Genomic DNA, 24,312 nt, shown 5'->3' on the forward strand with positions numbered 1-24,312 from the left:
TTTTAAAACGTAATGTTTTAAATTATTTGGTGATGCCTTTTCTTCTAAGCATTTTAGTTTTTTAAGAAAAATTATGATAACTGAAAAATAAATTTAAAATCTTCGGTGGCATCGAAGATTAACACTTCGAAAATTGGCTACCATAAAATAAATTAAAGATATTCTAGATGGTTTAGTGGCAACAGTTACCAGATTACTTGGATGATAAATGGAATGATAGGAAAAAAATTTAGAAACAATTTTCGGGAAATGTTTGTGACCTTAAGACAATGTATATTATTAGTGTATCATTACTGGTAATGAAGAAATGTATATTATTACGATACACTAATGAATTAGCAATTATTACGATACATTAACGGTAAGAAAATATATATTATTAGGATACACTAATAAGGTACTATAATCCTACTGTTACCACACCTTATTAGTGTTTCGTAATCCTTGCTCTATTAGGAAACAAAAATTTAATTTGTTTTCTTGTAGATCAAACAAGTCTACAAATAACAGTTTTATCACAATAAGAAAATACGAAAATAAATTTAGGAAATGCTATGAATATTTATTAAATTTGCTCAATGTTCATTTCAGGAAAAAAACTGCGATATTATTAATTTTATGAATCATAATTTATCGTAGAAATTTAAATTCAGAACTTCCTTCTTTGGGGATTATAATTAATATACCGGGGGAAAAAACTTCATGTAAGTGCAGATCGGATGAGGAAAAAGCAGATTAAAATTGTTTAAAAGTGCAAATCTGAAGTTTCGAAAAAAGTTGAGTAATGATACTTTTATATGGATCTCGTTGCTCCGGAATGTAAAATTCTGATAAGCAATTTAAAAAATGTACTTTATTGAAAACTCGGCAACAAAAATCTCGTTTATGTACAGTTGTAAAGCTGTTTTAAGTAAGAGACATAAAAAATGTGCAATTCCCTTTCCGGGACGCGAACCCTGGGCCTCGCAAACACGCGTCGAGTTTGCTTCCAATTACACCACGAAGGCATGCGAAAGAAGGCAGAAAATGCGACAATATGTAGTTTCGACAATATTGTCATCAAATATAATAATAATATTTTCGTATGCGTTTCTCTCTCTCTAAAGTCTTTGATAAGAGCTTAGAAAATTATGTTTATTGAAAACAGCAAAGAATATCCAGATAGCCTTCTTCAGAAATAATTATTCAGATGTTTTAGACTTTCATTATAAAATTTAAACAATCATAAATAAAAAAAAAATAAAAACCGAAAGCTTTCAGATTTTATATTACGCGCAAAAAAAATTTTTTAACATTTTGTATGTTAACTTTATGTATTAAATATCATGTTCTTCCTATTTAAACCACATAAAATTCAATTCAACAGCAATATCACAAAATGTTTATAAAACAGCATATCCTTAGAATTTCCGATAGAGAGTCTTGCGCGCTGGACATAATTTTTTTTTTTTTTTTTTTTTTTTTTTGTACAGTTCTGCCATTGCTCGTTTTGAAATCGTTGAATGTGTTAATCAAAAATACGTTAAAGGTATGCAAAATATGAAATCAATAATAAAACAAATTTCAAATTTCGGCTTCCGGATGCCCATATTCGCAGTAGGATTACGTCATTCAAAATTGGACGGCTTTAGGTACCGTTGTTTTATCACAATGCGCGAAATATACATACATTTATGCAGATTCTTCTTTATTTAATTTCTTCAAATATAATACAGGGCGATAATATTTGGTGGCAACAGTTTGAAAAGTGATTCGCCGTTTATAGTGAAACGCAACAATATGCCGAATTTATAAATAAATACAATTAACAATATGCCGAATAATATAAATTAAGAAGAAAAATACATTATGTTGATTATGCAATTATTAACATAAATTGTTCGCACATACATAAAGGTATTTCTTAGAAAAGGAGGTACTTATCTCTTTTAAAAATTGATTTTTCAATTTTTGATTACAAATGCAGTTTAACAGTCGCAATAATTATTTATAATCATAATACCGTGATTTTTCTATTAACTATAAGCAGTTCATTAAATAAAATTTTATCTGAAATGTCTGTTATGCTTGTAATATAGAAACATTTTGCTGGTTGCTTTTTGCACTTCTTATACGACCCCAGGAAAATTGTATACTACAAAAGAAAGGTCCAGTCCAGATGAAAGATAAAAGAAAGGTCCATTTTATGTAAGAATACATCCAAACTCTAATTCAATATACTATAAATATCTCTTTAAAAATTTGTTTTTCAACTTACTGTATTGCTTTTTTGAATAGTCATGGTACGACAGGACGTTGCGCTGGCAATTTTTGTTTTCATCTCGAACAACTGTATTCTTCTCTTTTCGTTTCTTGTTCTATCTACTATCTCAAAAGGAAAAGTTTGAATCGTTTTTCTGTCTGTACAGAAATAATGACATTTCATTATTTTTGATTTTTTTATGCTTATTCTTGCTCTAAAACAGAAACCAGATATCAGATAATCTTACTAGTGTTTTTTCCTCCTGATCTGTTTAACATTAAGTGTGTTTACAGCTTCCTAAATCAATCAAAATTTAGCTTAAAATTTATTAAATTATTTTCGGTAGATACTAAATTACTTTTGGTTTTAAGATTCAATTAATTATATCGGTTTTAAGATTTAATTTTTCACTACCTTTCCAAACTTTAACAAAATGTAGTAATGAGTTTACAGGATAACTAAAACAGTTTGTTTCCGTTATTTTTTCATTTTTATCAGAATTCAAAAAGTTTTAGCCCAGAAGTTAGTTTCGAAACATTTTGCGTTGTTTCACTATAAATGCCCTTTTCACTTTTCAAATTGTGGCTACAAAATATTATCCCCCTGTATTATATTTAAAGAAAGTAAATAATGAAGAATCTGCAAGAATGTATGTATGTTTCTAGCGCTGTGAAAACACGGTGGTATCTCGAGCCATCAAATTTTGAATATCGTAATCCTCCATCCGAACATGGACACCTGGACGCCCGAATTTCGAATTTGTGTTATTATCTATTTTATATTTTGTAAAACTTTAACGAATTTTTGATTTGAGCGGTTCCAAAGCGAGCAATAGCAACACTGTACGGAATTTTTTTTATATATCCGGCGCGCGAGAATGTGTATCGGAAATTCTAAAGATATGTTTTTTATAATATTTTGTGACACTGCTGTTGAATTGAATTTTATATGGTGCGAAGAACATGATATTTAATAAATAAAGGTAGAACATAAAATGTTAAAAAAATGCCCCTTTGAGCGTAATATGAAATCTGAAAGCTTTCAAAGTTTATATGTTTTTTATTTAAACGTTTGATAAATATTAATAAAACATTTTTAAATCTATTTAAGAATCTCTCAATAGATACGCAATTTTTACTTATTTGTTATAAGTAAAATTGCGCATTTCGTGAAATTTTGTTTTTACGTTGCACCTCTGCCTTCCAACAATATGTTATAAGGTATTTCTCCTGCCTTCTTAGCGAGCCTTCGTGGTGTGGTGGTCTGCACACTGGGCCGGTATTACAGAGGTCCGCAGTTCGATTTCCGTCCATCTTTCATCTCACCGGCTTTTCCAATTAACCTAATGTCTCTACTGTGGCGCCCGAAGTAATAGGGTGGGGGATGACGATTTCTCCCCACCCAGGATTTGAATATTTTGTCCCCTAAAAACCCTAGTCGCCCTTTAAAAGAGCGAGTAGATAAGGTATTTCTCCCGCTTTCTTAGCAAGCTTTCGCGGTGTGGTGGTCCGCACACTGGGCCGGTATTCCAAAGGTCCGTGGTTCGATCCCCGGCGAAGGCCATTGCTCATTTTTCATCTCTCCTGCTTTTCCAATTAACTTAATGCCTCTACAATGTACTTTGGATGAAAAATTTTCCTCTAACTCTGTTAGTTTTACACCATGATCTTCACCAAAACTAAAATTTAATGGATGTAATAAAATATTGTGGCAACATGAAATCTCTAGGCATTTGTACAGTTTCTTTCTAAATTTTATATTTAAAAAAATTTTGCTATGGCAATAGGGAATATTATTTTTTATTCAAAAGGAGAAGATACGAGTTTGGATTTTATATCTTTTAGTTTTCAGCGTATTTCGGTTGATAGAATTCTGAATCTGTACAGTTTATATTTAGTTTACATATTCTACATGCGTACAAACCGATATATCCCATAGTTAAAAGTTTCTTTTTTATGTATTACACACACGCAAAAGCAAATATTTTGGGAGTCGATTTCAACATTTTCATGGATTTAGACGTTTTGTCTTGGAATGGTACCAATTTATAACAAGTTCAGGTACCAATTAATATCTCTGAGATTAAGAATTGAAATTTTTTCCTCAACTTATTCTACCTGTGTTAATTTTACAACATGCGTATTTTTAGAATTGGATTTCTCTTTTCTGTAACTTCCAAGTGATTGTTCCTTCTGATCAGAAAGTAAAATAATATTAATTTCAAGTTTCATATATGTTTGAATTTCTCTAAACTCTCATACATTTTAACCCAAAAAGCATATTAGTCTTGATCCTCCCTTTTCGTTGATTCACTTTCGCGTCGTATAACTTTAAATGCCCGAATAAATTTTTAAATATGTTGCCTCGTAAGATAATTGCGTTTCAAATTTAATAAAAGCAATTTATACCACAACTATTTAAAGGAAGTATGTAGCCGCGATATAAAATATTTTTATCTTGTATGAACCAGATTGTTGCCATTTGACGAAGCTAGTTCATTGCTATTTTAAATTTAATCTATCTGTAATTTATTAACAAAATAAACAATTTAAAAACAATCTTTATTATTATTAACTACCACCAGCGGAACCACTGAAATTACGCTACCTGGATTTATTAAAAGCATTATATATATATATATATTGTTTCTTTTTTAGCCTAAAAGGGTTGTTAGTCTCCAACCTCAATTTGACATTGTATCACTTTAAATATCCGATTCACTTTCAAAAGAAAGACATACCCCGAACAACTTTCCCAACAAATAAATACCCCGATTTCCACTGACCGAATAGGAAAAGATTTTATCACGTAAAAAATATATGAGAAAGTTACACGAAAACAACGAACGAAATGGTAACAGCGAAGAACACCGTTCTAAAACAGTCATAACAAATCATCTTATGAATTTGCCCTGCACCCTACCCTCTCCATTTTCTTTCTGAAGGTTTTTATATCTGATATATAATGTTCCAATGTTATAAGTTATTTTCTCCCTCCTTCCAGCATGCCTTCGTGTTGTAACGGTAGCACACTCGACGCGTATTCGAGAGGTCCAAGTTCAAGTCCCAGCTAGGGCACTGCACATTTTTCTCATCTCCTGTAAAAAAAAAAAAAAAAAAAAACCTAATGACTCTACAGTGGCGCACGAAATAAAATGTGGTGGATGATGATTATTCACCATCAGGATTTGATGATTAGGCCCTCTAATTCCCAGTCGCCCTTTAAGAGGAGGAGTATATAAGATATTTTCCCCCTTCTTTCTGCATGTCTTCGTGGTGTCACGGTAGCACACTCGGCACGTATCGAGAGATCCAGGTTCGAGTCCCGGGGAGAGCATTGCTCATTTTTCATCGCTCGTGTTTCAAAAAATACAAATGTGTCTACAATGTTAGTCTGAATATATATCCGTCTAGTATTCTGTAAAGCGTTTCGCTATTTCACTGAGTCCATTGAAAGTAGTGATGTTAGCGAATGTAGTGCATAAAACTTTAAAAAATGCTGTTTTGTGCGACATTAAAAATTTGGAAAATTAAACTTTTTTCAGATTTTTTTTAATTCTTAAGGTGTCCGACTAGTTTCGAGACACACAAATTTTGGTTAAAATAGTACAAATAAATCTATTATTTTAGCAGAATACTACTTAAAATCATCGAAACAGGTGATAAACATATTATCAAGATATAATTTTTAGATTTTTTTTGCATTTTGGGTTAAAAAATGTGTTAAATTTTAGGATTATTGGATATGTTCTCACAAAAATGTTTATCAATACATTACTTTTATTTTTGCCGTTTATATTTGTTAAGGTACAAGGAATGAAATGAATTAATATTTAATAAACAAGAATACACAAATGTTAAAAAAAAACGCCTCTTTGTACGCAACTTAAAATTTGAAACCTTTCAGATTTTCTTTCTTTCTTTTTTTTTTTTTTTCTTTTTTATCTTTTTCTTTTTTTCTTTTTTCTTTCTTTTTTTTTGGGGGGGGAGGGGTAACGGAAAAGTTGAAAAAATCGTGTTTTTCAGAAAATAGGTTTAATGTAATGCAAACGCAAATAGAAGGAAAAGAAAATGTTGCCAAATATGAAAACTAAATTCGAAACTAAACTTGTTCCCTAGCCCTTAATAACAAACAGAAAGGTTCAAAATCATCTTTCGAACATCACCAAAAGTATTGAAACGGAAAATTCTCATTTTAAAATTTACTTAGAATAATTTGTGTACTTTTAGACATCGACTTCTGTGTTCTTAAACAGAAACTTCCGGTCCACGGTGTAGAACAAGAACAACCCTAATTCTGCTTCAAACGACCGGAGACACAAAATAAAAATAGTGTTTTTAAACTTAATTTATATGCTTTGAAAACTTAATTTCTATGCTTTGAAAGTAACAAAAGCAATTTTTTGAAAAATTTCATGAAAACTGCTGAATCGGATACCTTAAAAGTGTCTTCGTAAATCAAACCGGAAAGGCCTTCGAAAGACCATTCGCACATGCAATAAATACTTCCTTACTGATTGCTACATCCTTGACCTACGTATAAACAGCACTTCAGGCAACTGTTTCTAAACAAAGGTACGTTATATAATGTGCAATGTAAAATGAATAAGACCTAAATTTACAAAAAGGAAACGGAATGAAAAGGAAATCGTATTAAAAAATGCATATAGATGACAAAAAGAAATGCAACTTCAGTATCAGAAAGTGTATTTAAGACGGACATATGTCAATATTTTAGCAAATGAAAAATATTCCTTACGCTGTGATTAACAGCAATGCTGAATACAGTAGTTTGTTGTCATATAAATAAATAAATTCACATTTAATTCACTTCAATTGCATTTTTAAAATTTCTTTTAGGTAATTTTATATCCATGAGAATGACTAATATTTTTTGTGGAAATTCTTCCTACATTTTTAAATAAATTATTTTAATTATGGCATAGCTCACCTTAAGTCTAGAGCTAAATTCCTTAGAAAAGGTTTGGTTTATTTAATTATGGCGAAGCACACGTGGGTTATCCGCCTAAGAAAAGGGATAGGGAAGGGATGTGTTCGTGGAGGACTTTCTAAGGAGAATTGGATGGTATACGCGTTATACATGGGAAAACCATGAATACCCTCACGCAGCCAACCTGTTCACCGGGATTCGATTCCCGAACCGAACTACTTCTGTTCAGTGACCCCTCGGCTGTTAGTGGGCTCTTAAGGGGGAGGGAATACCTTTCTGAATTAGGCAAGTAAATAGCTGTGGTATTCCCCGTGTGTGACGTGTATGCGAGCCAGTTTCCCTTAGAAAGTCCTCCACGAAGACATTCCTCCCCTTAGGCATATAGCCCTCGAGTCTTTGCCATAATCACACACGCACACACACAAGTAAATAGCTGAAAGTAAAACTACTAATGTTCTCCTGTATAACTCATGACCATTTATGGATTATTTCCTTTTGCAGCTAGAAGATTAAATGTGCAATATGTTTATTATAAAATATTCTCCAAAAATAATAAAAAAAATTGCTTCATAAGTAACCTTCAATAGAAACAATGTAAATCTGGTAACATGTACTGAAAGTTAAAAAGTTAATTCTTAGAATTTTGTGACATAGGACTTGGCTCGGTATGATTCAAAATGTCTCTTTCAGGGGGAGGGTTTGAAAAAGCGTGATTTTGCAGCTAATAATTTTCGACAAACTCTAAAGCTATTGTTTTATTCTTGTATCCGTTAAAAAGTCTTCTTATTGCATGCAAATTATTAAAATAAACAATAAATCAAAATATTAAATATATAAATTTAACAAATATAACATTAAATGTAATATTACATGAGAAATCATCAAATACGTTATTATTAAGACTATTAAACAAATGAAAGTATTATAACTTACTTAGTTAATCAGACTTAATATAGAATTAAAGTATACTAAGCACGACACCTATAGCTTCGAGAAGAAAGCGAAGTGGATCCAAAAATCGGAACCAAAGGGAGATATGAAATACATAAGTGCTCTTAAATACATGTAGATGATTTATTAATGAACTCTGGCGGCAAATCATTAAGAATCATTTAAATCTCCAACAATAGACAAAGCTCTTTTTGACATCTCATGATCATAGTTACGCCCCTTGAAAGCAAAATATGACATATATCATTGCCACCCAATGTAATTCGGTGTTTCTGAGAGTTTTAGAATAGCTTAAACTATTCTATCGATTTCATTTCCTTGATTAAAATGAAAAATATTTAGCAGCTGTTTCATATCCTTTTCAATTGCCGAAAGAGGTTTTCCTTTTTCTTTCCGTCGGCAGGTACAAATAGTTAGGTTTCAAGAAGATACACTCACACAGTTATGAAAAAAATACCATACCGGGAAATATTATACTTAATTATTATTAAATATATACATTACAAAAAAATAGCTGCATACAATTAATGTATACAAATATACTGAAAGAAAATTAAGTCTAAAACTAAATCGCATTAGCATTTTTTTATGCGATTAAGTTTTAGTGTTTCTAACTACTTTTTTAGCCCAAACGGCGTTAGCCCAGAAGGGCTATTAATTTCGTTTTGGCATTTTGAGTTGGTTCACTATAAATGTCGGTTCACTTTTCAAATTGTTGCCACCAAATATTAGAGCCCCGGATTATATTTTAAGAAATTAAATAATGAAGAATCTGCATAAATGTATATATGTTTCTCGCACTGGGATAAAACAACGGTACCTAGAACCTTTAAATTTTGAATAACGTAATTTTCTACCGAATATTGGCATCTGGAATGCTTAATTTGGAATTTATTTTATTATCGATTTCATGTTTTGTAACACTTTAAGGAATTTTTTATTAACAAACTCAAGGATTTCTAAGCGATTAATGGCAACACTGCACAAAAAAAAAAAAAAAAAAAAAAAAAAAAAAAAAAAAAAAAGAAGACTCTTTATTTCCAACGCTCGAGACTGTGAATCGGAAATTCTTAAAATATGCTTATTTTTGAATAATTTTGCGATATTGCTGTTGAACTGAATTTTATGGTTTAAGTCCGACGAATATGATATTTAATAAATAACGTAACACACAAAGCGTTAAAGAAACGCCCCTTTAGTGGTAATAAAATCTGAAAACTTCCAGATTTTTTTTTGTTTTATTTATTTATTATGCCTAATTTAGTAGAAACCTTATTGAACTATGTAACGAGTGTGTAAATACAAAGTTCAGAGAAGGGTTAAACTCACCTTTCATTAACTCAGACTAAGAATACAGATGGCCTCTTTCTCAGGCTTACAGAAAAGTCTCTACTTGTGCCTTTAAATCAAAATAAGAAAATAAGAAACTAATCTAATGCTAAACTAAACTAAACTTAACCGAAGCTGTACAAAATTAGCTATCGTATTTGGCCCTTAATTAAATTAACCGGTGAATATCAGCAGGCATGTTCAATACTGCCAAGCTAGTTAGCTTTAAGCAACGAGTGACTGACGTGTGTTTGCCTTAGGCAAATACACGTCAGTCAGAACTTCTAATCTCTTTTGTTGAGGTAAGCGAAATCATTCTTTAAATGCTATTTTCTGTCTCATTTACATGTAACGCGATACTAAAAATTAATTTTGGCAAGAATAGTAGGTGGGAAACAAGAATAGACGAGAAAGTATATTTAAAAATTAAAATAAGTGTTAGAAAGTTAAAATAACCTCTACAAAGTATTTAAAATGAAAACCGAAGTAGTAGTATTAACATAAGGAAGAGTAGCAAGATAGCAAGGAGAATATTTGTGTTCCTTGAAGGAGGGCTTGTGTCGATTTCTATCGAAATGTACAGAATCGTTCTATAAAATCATTGCTTACATAAGACTGAGTTTGGAATACAACAGTAACATACAGATATAAGGTACTATATAATAACAAATTAATTGGGAAAGATCATCAAGTTTCTGAATTGAGATGTTTAAATTATTTAAAAATAAAAACAATCGATAACACTTCTATCCGTAAACATTACCTTAAATTAGGGTAATAAATTGTTAAAATCCGTAACCATTACCCTAAATAACACATCTGTAAACATTACCCTAAATTAGGGGTATTCAACCCATGGCCTGCGGGCCACGGGTATCCCGCTGAAGGCATTTTAGTGGCCCCCACATTTAAATTTGAAGAAGAATTGAAGAATTTGAAGACATTTTGATTTCAAGAAAAATTGCCTTGTCAGCTTTTTGTCGTATAAAATTTTTTTTTCTCTTATTCTTGATATTTAAAACATTTTATTGACATGCCTGATATTATTTGAGATAAAGTTTTCTGAAAATGAGGAATTTTTCAAAAATTTCACTTTATCTTATGTAAGTTATCTTATGTAATATGTGTTCCAACTGCGATTAGAATTTATCGATTTACAGTGACTCTGCAGTAAAATGCAAGTTTCTTGAAAATCCTACATTAATTGATTTTTATTCGAAGTACGTGACCGAAGACAAGTATCCAGGAATTCGTAAACATGGACTTTTCATGTCTTCTGTCTTTGGCAGTACCTACATATGTGAACAGTTTTTAGTGAAGCAAAAATCCCATAATCAAAAACAAGAACACGGCTAACAGACAGACATTTGGAGGAAACTTTACGAATTGCAACAACGCAGATTAAACTGGATATCGAAGCTTTAATCAAACAAAAGCAATGTCAAATTTCACATTAAAACTAAAGTAACTACCATCTCCCGCCATTTGCCTTTTTTCTATTGTCAATGCATTTTCGTTCTGTACAATCATTTTTACTCTTTTTTTTTTCGTAGTTAAAAAGGTTTTAAAACATTTTAATTAATTTTCCATTTGACTTTTAGGAACCAATGTATATGTAATGATTTCAAATGCGTAGATGAAAGCAGTGGAACTCTCAACAGCTTACGATACTGCGTAGATGACCGAGAAGACCGTAGTGGCTTGAAGGTGGCAGAAAGACGTAATTTAGCACAACATATCTTGAAAAATCACAATTTTTATTCTTTCCATGCATATCAAATAATCCTTTTCAAACAAGATGTTTCCTAATTATATTTGAATACATAAATTGCAGTTTGAATTAGAACGTCATCTTAAGTAAGTAAGCAGCAACAGCATGGTTTAGAAACGTCTTGCTAGCAGGAAAGCTATGCGGTAAAAAGGAAAAGGTTATAATACTTTCATAGGAAGAAGGCTGGGAGTGGGAAAGTTTCAGTTCAGAGTTTTGGTTTAGAATTAATTTGATTGGACAAGAGGTATCTGCATTAAAACGTTACGTAAGATAGAAACTCTGGAACCTGTGAGAAGAGATGAATTTAGGGGTAGATCATCAAATTTAGAATGTTAATTTTGAGATCATCAATTATATTTTGAAACAGCTATCATATTTTGTTATATCTTACATACATATATGCAAATCTGTAACACTAACTCTTCACTTAGAATTAACTGTACTCTTGCAAAGCAAACTTCCCTTTTTTATATAAATTTTCTGACTACACTATTTTTTGACACATATGTGGCCCGCGGATATTTGTGAATTTATTGATGTGGCTCTCGGGCGTAAAAGGTTGAAGACCCCCTACCCTAAATGAATATAGAAATAAATAGAAGAGATTGGAATTTAAGCAAAAATACAAGTTTAGATTAGCGGAGATTTTGAATAAGATTGCTAAGGTTGCTAATCGAATCGCTGTTTTGCCTAATTTAAAATTTTGCTGCGATGCGCTTTTTTTTTTTACAATTTGAATGAGAGTTTTACATTTTACATCATGAGTTTGAAAATTAACATTTCAAGCTCTTGGTTATTTTAAAATGTATAATATAACGAAAAGACTAGAAATATCTGAATTAATAAAATGATGCCTTAATGGAGGATTTTCTAAGGGAAACTGGCTGTTGTTACTTTTACACACAGGCAGAACCATTAAGACTTCCTGAAGCCAGCCTGTTCAGTCTTTAAGAGTAAACCACACACAAAGCTATCTAATCCAATATTTTGGTGTCCGCCGATAACATCGCGGCAAAAACATCGCGGACGAAAACATCGCGGAGAAAACAACGCAAGGCGAAAACGTTGTGCTACAAAACATCGTGGGAGAAAACATCGCAAAGAGAAAACATGGCAGTTCTAAAACATCGTGGTACAAAACATCGTCGTCGAAAATAAAGCGGTTCATAAACTTCGCAGTTTGAAAACATCGTCGTCGAAAATATCGTGGTAAAAAATAAAGTATCTACAAATCATCGCATGACGATAACATCGCAGACATGCTTTTTTTTCAGGTTTTAATAATTGTAAATAGATATTCCCATAATGATTTGTGAGCGCAAGGTATAAAGAAGGATAATTTTTATTTTCACATTTTTTATTAACTAATAAATTTTTTGCTGAAAAAGTAAGAAGGAAACTTAAGCATAGAAAATTAAATGCGTTTTATAGATTATACTTTTCATGAAAAATTACCAGTAAAAACTTCATAAAAATGATTTATTAATGGCCTTTGTTAGTTAACTATGCCGGTTTAAAATTCTATTAAATGCTATAAGTTGCATTAATTTTCTATGCTTAAGTTTCCTTTTTATTTTCTCAGCAAAAATTTATTAATTAATAAAAAATATGAAAGTAAAAGTTATCCTTCTTTCCATCTTGCGCTCACAAATCATTATGGGAATATCCATTTACAGTTATTAAAGCATGTCTGAAAAAAGCATGTCTACGATGTTATCGTCATGCGATGATTTGTAGATACTTTATTTTTTACCACGATAATTTCGACGACGATGTTTTCAAACTGCGAAGTTTTTGAACCGCTTTATTTTCGACGACGATGTTTTGTACCACGATGTTTTAGAACTGTCATGTTTTCTCTTTGCGATGTTTTCTCCCACGATGTTTTGTAGCACGACGTTTTCGCCTTGCGTTGTTTTCTCCGCGATGTTTTCGTCTGCGATGTTTTTGCCGCGATGTTTTCGGCTGTAACCAATATTTTAGATGATTCTATTTAATGTCACCTACCAGCTCTTTTTATTTAAGCGTCGAACAGGATGAAAGATAAAGAAATGAGAACTATTTTCTATACTTGCTAATCTCCAAATGTTCTAAGTCTGCATAAATTTGTCTGTGTGTAAAAATTATGATATTGTTTCTGAGATGTTAAAAATGAAATTATATTGTGGAGCAAATCCAAAATCGCAGGAAAAGCGAACATTATTCCTGAAAATAAATAAAGAAAGAATGACATAAAAGGAAAAGAGCTCAGTTTTCTCTTCTATCCGTTATTTCATCAACACAACTAAATGAAAATACTATTATGAAAACATTAAAAAAGTCACCGAGTAATGTTACCCAGTATATCAACTAAATGATTCAAAAGCCTTTTATTTATTTATTATTTTTATTTATTTATTTTTTTTTTTTTTTCAAAAACGTTATATCTCCTGTAATCAAGGATAAAGCGAGACCTATAAATAACATCGAAATCAATTTCACTTTTGCGCACGAGGAATATCCTAAGGGTACGTGCTTCTACTCGTACGTTTTAGGCGTAAATAATAAACCGTTTAACTTCTGACTAATACAGAATTAAGCATTTCCCGGTCATGGTTAAGCCAGCTTCTGAACACGTCTCAAAACCGCCAATTATATTCGGCGATGGAATAATATCTCATCGTGTTAACTCAAGCGGCTAAGCTAAAAAGAACGGCAAAAATACGTAATCTCCGTGTAAACGATGCTGTTTTATTTCAATCAGGCGTTGGTGATCATGATTTCTATAATTTCGTTGGCAACAAAATGGCTTTTGTTCGTTCTGTGGAAGGAAATCGCAATTCATTTCCCGTGTGTTATAACTTCGTGCTTTAGGAAACGTTTTAACATAATAAGCTTAGGAACTGTAAATGCTCATTTGAATTTATCTGCAACTAAACATGGATACAAATTTTATATATATAATAGACTATTTGTGAATTTTAAGAACTAGTAATAGAATAAATTTCCTTTTTAGTTTTATTTGTTTCATAACTTTAATAGTTTAATAAAATGCTGTTTGTAAATTTAAGAATGAATTTTCTACATTTATTGTTATTATTAATAAAAAAAGTTTTCGTCAGTTATTTTAAATGATGATACTTTCTTTAGATTATCTATCTGAGTTTATAAAAAACACTTTTTACTTCCTTGTACAAGTAAAAAAAGTGTTGTAATCATGAAAAATTTCGGGTATCATATTTCAACGAAAATATCCATTTTGACCGCGATCGAATGCAATTTGCCCACCAGCGGCCGAGTGGTAACGTCGTTGAACCCTGGTAGTTCGGTTTGAGGTTTGAATCCCGCGAACGGGCTGGCTGCATCGGTGTTTTCGTGGTTTTCCCCATGTGTAACGTGTATACGAGCCAGTTTCCCTTAAAAAGTCCTCCACGAAGGCATCCCTCCCTTAAGGTAGATAGCCCTCGAGTGCTTTGTCGTAATCTAATAAACCAACCAAACCAAACCGAATGCAATTTAACGATGTATTGGCGTGACATCTATACATAAGGACAGAATAAAGGACTTTTTTTCCCCAAACGAATTATAAAACTGATTTAAAATAGATTCAGAAGAGATTTTTTTTCGTGGCGTCTGTACGTACGTTTGTATCTCGCATTACTCAAAAAAGAGTAGCCTCGGAACGTTGAAATTTTGTATATATAGCATCGCTATAACGTGTAGTTGTGCACCTCCCTTTTTGGTTGCAATCCCGGCCGCACTAAAAGTATACTTTTGGTGGTATATATATATATATATATATGTTGTATCATCTTAAATTCACTTAGTTCGAAAACTTAGTTCTTTGATACTTCTACTAAATTTATATTAGGAGATAATATAATCAATTTTTAGTAAAAATATATATATTTTTTAATCTGTTTATATATATATACCCAATCTGTTACTCGGCTCAGTGAGCTCAATTTTTTATTCTTATATGTCGGTAAATTGTGCATTTTTTTTTCCTTTAAAAATGATTGAATTATATTGTTAAGGTTTATTTACCTTTAGTTAATCTGTATGCAATAGTTGTCGAATTATCAACAATTTAAAAGCTCTTTAAGTGCGGTTAAGCCTAATTTTTATTTACCATAGCAGCCATGTTTGTTTACATTTGAAACTTAGCAAAATAGTGAATTCAGTTTCTGCAAACTTCAGTGTCTTTTTGCCGAGTGGGACCAAAATTAAACTTTTATTTTTGCGCATCGAAAAATCTGCCTTGTTGCCTGCTGACCGATTTGCTTGTTTCTGCGTAGAAACTCTAATTTTAATTGTAAAAATTTGTTTACTGTTTTAACTGCATTTAGTATTTTATCTTTTTTCTATATTTTTTCATTTTTTAATAAAGATATTTTGAGGTTTTATGTATTTTTGCCCTGCCGCGAACTGAAAACAGAATTAATTGAATGAGGAATATATCTCTAATGAAATTCGAGGAAATACGTTTAAATGATATGCACCAAAAAGTTCATATAATTTAATACTCCGTACAAGGAAATCATGTGGTGTACACATCAGTGTTTAAAGTAGTTTCCGCATTCTAATACATGTTTCAAGTTTGTGCATAGAAGCTTTTCTGTCAGCAGTCCAAAGATGTCAAGTCTGCTAATGAATCATCAGATAATTTTGAGGAAACATGAGAAAACGGTATGAATTTAATAAATGTTTCCTATTAGAAATGTAAGAACAGATTTGGAAGTATTACTGGTAAATTTGTCATCGGGGATTCATACTTTTCGGTGGTTGTGAGTATTAAACATAATCAAGATTCTTAATTTGGTAAGAAACATATTAGCTTAGAAGATGTTATAGGTTCTATAATCATTACCATTCAATAATGTCAGTGATATAGACATTCATACCTCTTGTAGAAGATGGTGTCACATTAATCCCTCTGTTAGTAAACAAAAATCTTCCTAAAGATATTTTATTAGGATTTGGCAGTCGCAACCTTTTAGCAAAAGGAGAACCCTAACGGTTACTCATAAACATGCAGCTCCACTTCCTTTACTGTTTTAGAGTTTCCTTGGTTGAACAACGGAACATTTTTTTTACTGATGTACCTTCGAAACCGAAATCAGACTTCATTGGTAAACCTAGTTTTAGTTGGTGTTCATCCCCCACATATGAATTTAGTTATTGGTTATTTTTTTAATTTCTAGGGTTTTCTTCCTAATATCTTTTGAAAGTTGGGTGAATTGAATTTTATTGTCATAATAATTCAAGGCCTTGTGAAAGATCTGCCACAGAATTGCTTTAGAAGCGACTCTTAAATAAGCCATATTTTTGGTTGTTAACTCCTTAGTCAAAGCACATCTAAATGCGTGTCTATGTTAAAGACGATAGCTCACTTGCACCAGTGCAAACATTGAAGCGCCTGCCGTAGAGAAAAGTGCTATCAGAGTTGCGAACGAGATCATATTTTACTCCATAGAAAGATATTTTTATTTCCTTGTACGAAATAAAGGAAGTATTGTAATCGCGAAAAATTTCGGGTATCATACTTCAACGAAAATATCCATTTTGACCTCTCTCGAATCCATTTAGACAATATTTTTGCATGGAATTTGTACGTAAGGACAAAAACAAAGGACTATTCTTTTTTTCAAAACTGATTGTAAAATGGATTTAAAATGCACTTATAAAGGACTCTTTCGTGATGTCTGTACGTACGTACATATATATATATCGCGCATAAACCAAAACCAATTAGCCGTAGAACGTTGAAATTTTGTATATGGGACTACTATGACATCTAGTTGTGCATTTCCCTTTTTTTAGTCGGCTGCATCAAACGTACATATCTATATCTATCTATCTAGCTGGCTGTCTGTCTATCTATCAATCTCTCTCTATATATTATATCAATATCTATATATATATATACTCGTATATATATGTAATACACTAAGTGCGCAGTCATGAATCCGGTACTGTTAACATCTGGCTGTAGACATGACTGGGTGGATAAGGCAGGAATAAGACATTTATCAGTTATATTTCTCCCGCTTTCCTAGCGTGCCTTCGTGGTGTGGTGATCAGCACATTGAGCCAGCATTTCAGAGGTTAGTAGTTTGATTCCCAGCGAAGGCGTTGCATAATTTTCATCTCTCTTGCTTCCGAAAAAATTCCTAATGACTCTACACATTGACAAAACTAATTTCGGAGAATCACCATCTTTATTTTTAGGCACATCAAAAATTATTTCTTTGGCAGACACATTACTTTTCGAACTTTAGTTAACTACAAATAATTTTTTATATACACAGATAAAAAAACTACGACTTCATTTCAGGCAGGGAAACAAAAGCGGCAAAAAGTTGTTTGCATGGCAGAAGTCAGGGAATAAAGGGAAGCGTAGTGCTCGTGACAAAGTATTTATACATCGTAAGTGCAGAGAGTATTCTAAGCTATGATTGGTCAATATTAGTTTTAGTTACTTTTTTTGAAGCAGTGTTACGTGATTTGGAATGATCTTGAATTTGGGAGAACAGATGAATTTAAGGGTGGAGAGCACCAAATATAGAACGTTAATTTTGAGGTCGCCAATTATTTTTTAAAGCAGCCATCGTATTCTGTTACATCTTACATATATAAATACTACTATAGCATTTTATGACTATTTTGCTAGAATTTAAAACATAGGTTAACATGTTTTTATTACATCTCTTTGTTTTTGTTATGCGTTTTATTATTGAGAATAAGCAAAAGTACAAACTTGTTTTCATTATAAAATTTGATACATAGCATATAGCAATATTGTCATCTTTTATGATACTTATCCGTTTACTTTAAACGTGCTCTTCGAAAATATGCCACTACTGTAACCGCTTTGTTTTATTGAAATCATTGCTCGTTTTTCATCGTTATTTTATGGTAATTATTTTTGCGCCGAAAGAACAATCATCTGCTAACAATTGCACTATTTGTCATATTTCTGCATGAAATATCTCTTGAACTGCCCTAAATACCAGTTATAACATTTTCTTACTCTTCCATAAAATAAATTCCTATTGTGTTATTGGATATGGAAACATCACATAAGCAACGAACACTATCTATTCTTTTCGAACACTTTCAGGAAGATAATTCAGCATAACAGGAAAATATTGTCTGTTGTTGAAAAATAATATTTATTCTATACGATATTTAAAACTGGTATCAATTATTCTTTATCTAAAAAAAAAGAAAAGAAATTTTAAATGGTCGTTTGGATGCTGAAAGTGAAACTGAAACTAATGATTAAATCGGTACAGAAAAAATAGAATATTTTTTTCCATAAACTGTCATAATCATGTAACACTTTTAAAGACGACCTAAGTAAATTTCCTTGAATGTTTGATAGTTATTTCCTTAAAATCTCCTCCAGTAATGCATTACTCTTACGACAGAGACCTTTCTGATAGTTTGCGATAATAAAATTCAAATAAAATTTCATTAAATTGCTTATTTCTATAATTCAATAGTAAGAGAATTTACTTATATGAAACGTAGATAATTTTAGTATGAAATATAATAAGGTTTTTAAATAATATGAAACCTTCAAATTTTAATATAATACATTTGGTTTGGTTTATGTGATTACGGTAAAGCCTCGAGGGCTACCTACGGAGGGATGCCTTCGTGGAGGATATTTTGAAGGAAACTGGCTCTCGTGTATACGTTACACATAAGAAAAGCCACGAAAGCGCCCTTGCAACCGGCCCGTTGGCGGGATTCGAGCCTCAGATCGAACTATCAGTGTTCAGCGACTTTTTACCCGCTCTGCTACTAGCGAGCCCTTAATATAATAGGAAAACTAATTTATTGAATTTTAAGATGAAATTAATTAAACTAATTAACGAAAATAAAGCAAGTCCCTATAAAGCAGAACAAGTAATTTAATGTAATACAAAAACTAATTTGTCGAGATTAAGTAAATTACTTTCTGTTTTACAATTTGTCTTTAGTCACAATGTGACGGAAGCATACGTTGACATTACATTTCGATCAAGTACCCAAAATCACATTATTATCGAATCTATTAAAAACTTAGAAGACTATTTAATTTATTATTTAAAGTCACGTTATTATCCGACCATTTAGTGAACTTTATAGGATCTAATGATTAAATAGAGAAATTTCAGAATTGGTTTTCAGTTCGAATAAGTTCAGCTGGTGCGGGACCTGTCCCAGAATTAAGAATAAATTTTATCCTTACTAAAAAACACAAGTTTCTAAACAATATAAAACAGCGTTGTTGCTAAAAAGATGAACAAAGGTTTAATAATAAATTTTCATTTGTTCCCATTAGCACTGGTGCAAAAGATATTTTAACTTTTTACTAGCAATAAAACTAAATATTCTTAAATTAATTTTTTACTTTGAACTCAAATAGTCTTTTTCTTCGAGCCCATGTTCTAGATTTTCAATACAGACTGTGTTAATATACAGCATATGTAGCGCACAAAGCAGCTGCAATGCAAAGAAAGACATATAATTTACTTATAAAGCTACTATTTACTTTTATTTCGTGGAGATTTATTTAATTTTATTAACAGTTAATTTTTAATTAAAACAACTTTCCTTCAATCTCATTTTTATCCGCGTTTTCCTGCCAGAACGTTAATAATCTAGCAAGCGTGTATTCAAATGCAGAAAGAAGTGCTAGTGATTTAAGGGAAGGTTTTTGAAGGTGACTTTAGAGAGCGTGTTATGCCTGCTTGAAGGCCACGTTGTTATTTTGAATTACTATCGATTAGGTTGCTGTGGCGTTGAATGCGTCTAGCCATTAATCTTGTTTCTGCGCTGACTTCTACGAATCAGAGCCTTCCTGCGCTTTAAATCATCCTGTGAGCCATTACGCTAAATTTATTACATTATATTTAAGTTCATTATTTCAAGTCAAGTCAGAAGTGTTGGCTTTGTGCAAGATCAAAAGGGGCTATCTATATGCAACTACACTTATCGGATATAATAACGGATTAATAATATACGGATATAATAACGGTGATATAATAACGGATTCTTTACGCCCTTCTTCTGGCATTTTTTCTTTTGTAACTAAGGACCTGGAGCTAACTGCCTATAGAGTCTTCTAGTGCGATTGGATTTAGCACTTCTAGTTTAGTAGCACTCATTAGTTTATGCTTTCCAAAAAAGCGAGACTCTATAATCTATTATCTTATAATTACTGCATATATATATGCAGTAATTATAAGATAGTATGCAGTAATTATATATATATATAGGGGGAGAGAGAGAGATTTTCACTGTTTGGATATGTGACTCTTTGGAGAACAAAAAATAAGTTACATTTCGTATGCACAGAACCTTCTAATTCTTGAGTCCTCAAATTAATTATAAGAAAATTTTCTGTATCCATTTTGTTTGGGGCAGTTTTGTAGCTAAATGTCTAAGTTCAATGCTAGGAAAATATATTCACTTGTATGTAATATCCTTTGTGCTTTCGTGTTTTTCACCTTAATGACCTTTTCATTCTCATTAACACCACAATAAACTGGACTCTATTGCACTAGTCATAAGCGAAGTTTATCCTTAACATTGTGCTGCCTAATTGTGATATTTAGAAGTAATCTTTTACTTTCTTAAATATTTTTATTACAGTACTCATGCGTGCAACGTTTTAGAATCTAAGACTTTATTTATTTCAGAGACTACTGCTGATGCGCCACCCAACAGGTATAGTGGTTAGCGCCTCTGGGTGCCGTCCCGATGGCCCGGGTTCGAATCCCGGAGAAGGCATGAATGTTTGCAAATGTCAAAGCCTTCCTGCGAGCGACCCCCATGCTTCGCGTGTCCGTGCAGAATGGGGGCACTCTATATATGCGGCGAGCCGAAAGTCCATTCGAGAGGAAGAGGGGGAGACCCGCAGACTCGTTCCCCCCCCCGGGGTGCTCTCCATCAAAACTGGGGGTGGAACTGAGCTAAATCACACTGCCATCTGTAAGGTACTCAAGGCTGTTGCCAAAAACTGGCATAAACTCGCGCTCCTTGCTACGAGGAATTTCGTGGAGCTTCCCACGAAAGCATTAGCAACTGTTGATGTAGATATCTATGAGATATTTACGGAAAGAACTAGAAACTAAATTCCTTAATCGTGCCAGTATTAATACATCTTTGGGAAATGAAATATGAATTTATTTTCTTCTAGATTTCTAATATCATTTGCAGGATCCCGAGCACCCAGACTAAAAACAATGTTCCACTTTGGTTTGCTAAGCGTAAATCGATTAAAAACTTATAACCATTAATCATGTCTTTGTTTCTTGAGTAATACTTAAATGTTGAATTATGAGTAATGCCGAATTGAACAATAAGTCATAAATTTTTGTCGATGTGCTACCATTAGACTACAAATAATTAACAAGTTATAATAACAATTTCTTAAGGTTTATTAATCCTTGACTTTTCATGATCATTTTGAAAAGAATTTTGAAAAAGTATAAGGAAAAGAAAAAGAAAAAGAATGGAATTGAATAGAACAACTACTTTGAGCTACCGACATGACATTAAATAGAATTATCTGCTGTCATCATTCATATAAATATATCAATCATTTGAAAAACAAGCCTAAGTCAAACAGTAAAAATACGTAAAGATGCCCACGGCTTAGAAATATATATGATGCATTAATAATTATATAAGATAATTAAAAAATAGTGTTTTCAGTATTAAAACCTATTACTAAAAATCTTTTAAACATATAGAAATGGAAAAATGCTAGAAATGTCCCGAGTTTCCATCTTATTAGGTTTTAACATTTGTTCATAAGACATATCTCGTTATTGTGTTCGATTTTTACTAAATACGGTCACAGTGTTACAGTTACTGTTATAACTGTGTCTAATCCTCCCGATATGTGCATATTCTAAGATCAAGTCTTCAAATTCTTCGTGGCCAAAAAGGAAAGAATTGTGCCCTTCTTTGTATAATCTTTGGACACCTGCATTACGAGTAATAGTACAATATGAGTTGACCATCAGCTGAAGTGTGTGCATCAGTATATAATTGTTGTATTGTGTAAAATGTTTAAATATCAGTTTAAAATGCACAAATTTTAGTATATAGCACCAACAAAAGTTTCTATTAAGCTCCTGACGCCGCGCTTTTAAGGAGATAAGGAGTTCTCGCGTTGTACATTTGCGGATTCCTGACGATACCAGAATAGTCTTAGTAAGCACCTGGGTGTCCGGATCCGCTCTCACCTGTCACCTGCGTCACAATTTTGCAGAAAAATCTCTAGGGGACGGATCTACCCCTTTTTTGCTTTCATCAACCTCTCGAAAGGACTTTCGGCTCTATCATATGTTCGGTGCTTTCATGCCAGAAAGATACTATACACATGCAAACATCGATTCATTCTCACGAATTCGAATCTGAGTCCAAAGCACCCAACTTCCCTATCACCATCGAAATAGAGGGGCGTTGCATTTGTAATGGATGCCCCCCGGGGGTCGACGTAGGGAACTCTGCGAAGCTACTGGCTAGGATCTGTACCTAGGCAGTCTCGGCCACGGGGGTATAAAATTTATGAACTTGGTGGTTCTGAAGGCTCCGGGAAAGGTCACTTATTGGCCGGCCTCGGGGTCTGGCACGTCCTAGCGCGGCGTGGAACTAGTAGCCAGGGGGATTTCCCCCGGCCACGCTGGATAATGACCCGCTGCGACGGGCAGCCCGAGCGACTGATGGGTAGCAAATGACGACCAGTGCCGTTCCGGGTGACTACCTGGGCGGTGCGCCTCCCTCTCTAAGGGGCCAGAAAGGAGGTTGAACCTCCGACTCTAGTTCTAAGGAGTGGGCGGACCTGTAGTGCGATTATTAGAGTCGCGGAACAGGGCATGCCAAAATTGTTGTTGTTGTAATGGATGCTACAATTCCTTTACCGAGTACAGTACGGAAGAGTGGTTGCCAGAGCCTCAAGGAGGTTGGGCTTTTACTCCCACCCCAATTTTGAGTAGGAGCACCCCGGGGGATGGTCCGAGGGTCTCTCACTCTTCTCTCTTTCCACCAAACCACATGAAAGGACTTTCGGCTCGCCATATATTTAGAGTGCCCCCATGTCGCAAAGACAACATACACTTACAAACACATATGTTACACACGGGATTCGAAGCCGAGCCCTTCGGTACTGCAATAGGCTCCCCTAACCACTATATCCTCTGGGCGGCTTCAAATATAGAGGTATTGATTAGAAATGCAGAGCGTAAAAGAATGTTAAAAAACACATTAAAAAACGAAAGACGTTTGCATCTGGAAGCAGTTTTTCAACGTGACCTTTTTTTTCTTTCTCCTTATTGTTTATAGTATCAGAATTATTTTCTTAAAATTCAACTTTAAATTCAGCTGTGAATTTTAGATAAAATTCCTCAGCGACTTCAAAGATATGAGTTCATAATTTCATGATATTGATGCCCGCATACAGCTTCTAATTTTTGATAGTTTTCGTAAAAATATCGAAGGTTGGTGTAAAAAAAACAGAGAAATAAAATTTTACAAAAAGCTGTTGCGAAACATTTGAAAATTCTCCTTAGTTTGAATTTACTGCATGCGAAGACAGTTTACATTTTCATCTGTTTTCACGTTGCTGCATGCTTTGACGTGTATATGTTACCGTGAAAGACCGAAATTGGAGAATGTCGACTTTCACCGGAGAATATCAACATTCACCAAATACGTCGATGAAAGACCGAATATTTCACTACTTTCTTGTATATTCGGACCCTCGCCGGTGTATGTCGACAATCACAGATATGCTCTGGTGAAAGTCGAAAAGAGAGGTCATAAAGTGCCATAATAACTTAAGTCGTTGCAATAAATAAGATTTGAATCACATAATTTAGTAAGTTTTTTATGACTGTTATTTTATTTTCTCATTTAGAACGTACTGTATAATTAAGTAAGTTTTTAACTTCTATTATTTTCCTTTCTCATTTTGAATGTATTGTGTGTTTTAGGTTCTCATGTTCTTAAGTTCTTATTTCAAGTCTCAAGTGCGTTTATTCGCGACTGAATGACGGAGAAGAAAATATAATATTGTTATATGTTC

General features: G+C 32.8%; 1 protein-coding gene across 2 annotated transcripts in view; it reads right to left on the bottom strand.

Moving 5' to 3' along the window:
• The window catches only part of LOC118183418 (A disintegrin and metalloproteinase with thrombospondin motifs like), a 348,669-nt gene that overhangs the window by 227,026 nt on the left and 97,331 nt on the right, over positions 1-24,312 (bottom strand). The window contains exon 1 of one of the 2 annotated variants that reach the window (XM_085814076.1): positions 8,126-8,265. The exons of the other annotated variant lie outside the window; for it this stretch is intronic. The gene's annotated coding sequence lies outside the window, so the exon portion shown is untranslated. Of the gene's footprint in view, positions 1-8,125; positions 8,266-24,312 lie in introns of those variants that run through there. 2 annotated transcript variants of the gene reach the window in all.

The sequence above is a fragment of the Stegodyphus dumicola genome, chromosome 1 (assembly GCF_044657685.1).
Source record: "Stegodyphus dumicola isolate Sdum_Otavi_A_Nest chromosome 1, ASM4465768v1".
In the NCBI taxonomy this organism is placed as follows: domain Eukaryota; kingdom Metazoa; phylum Arthropoda; class Arachnida; order Araneae; family Eresidae; genus Stegodyphus; species Stegodyphus dumicola.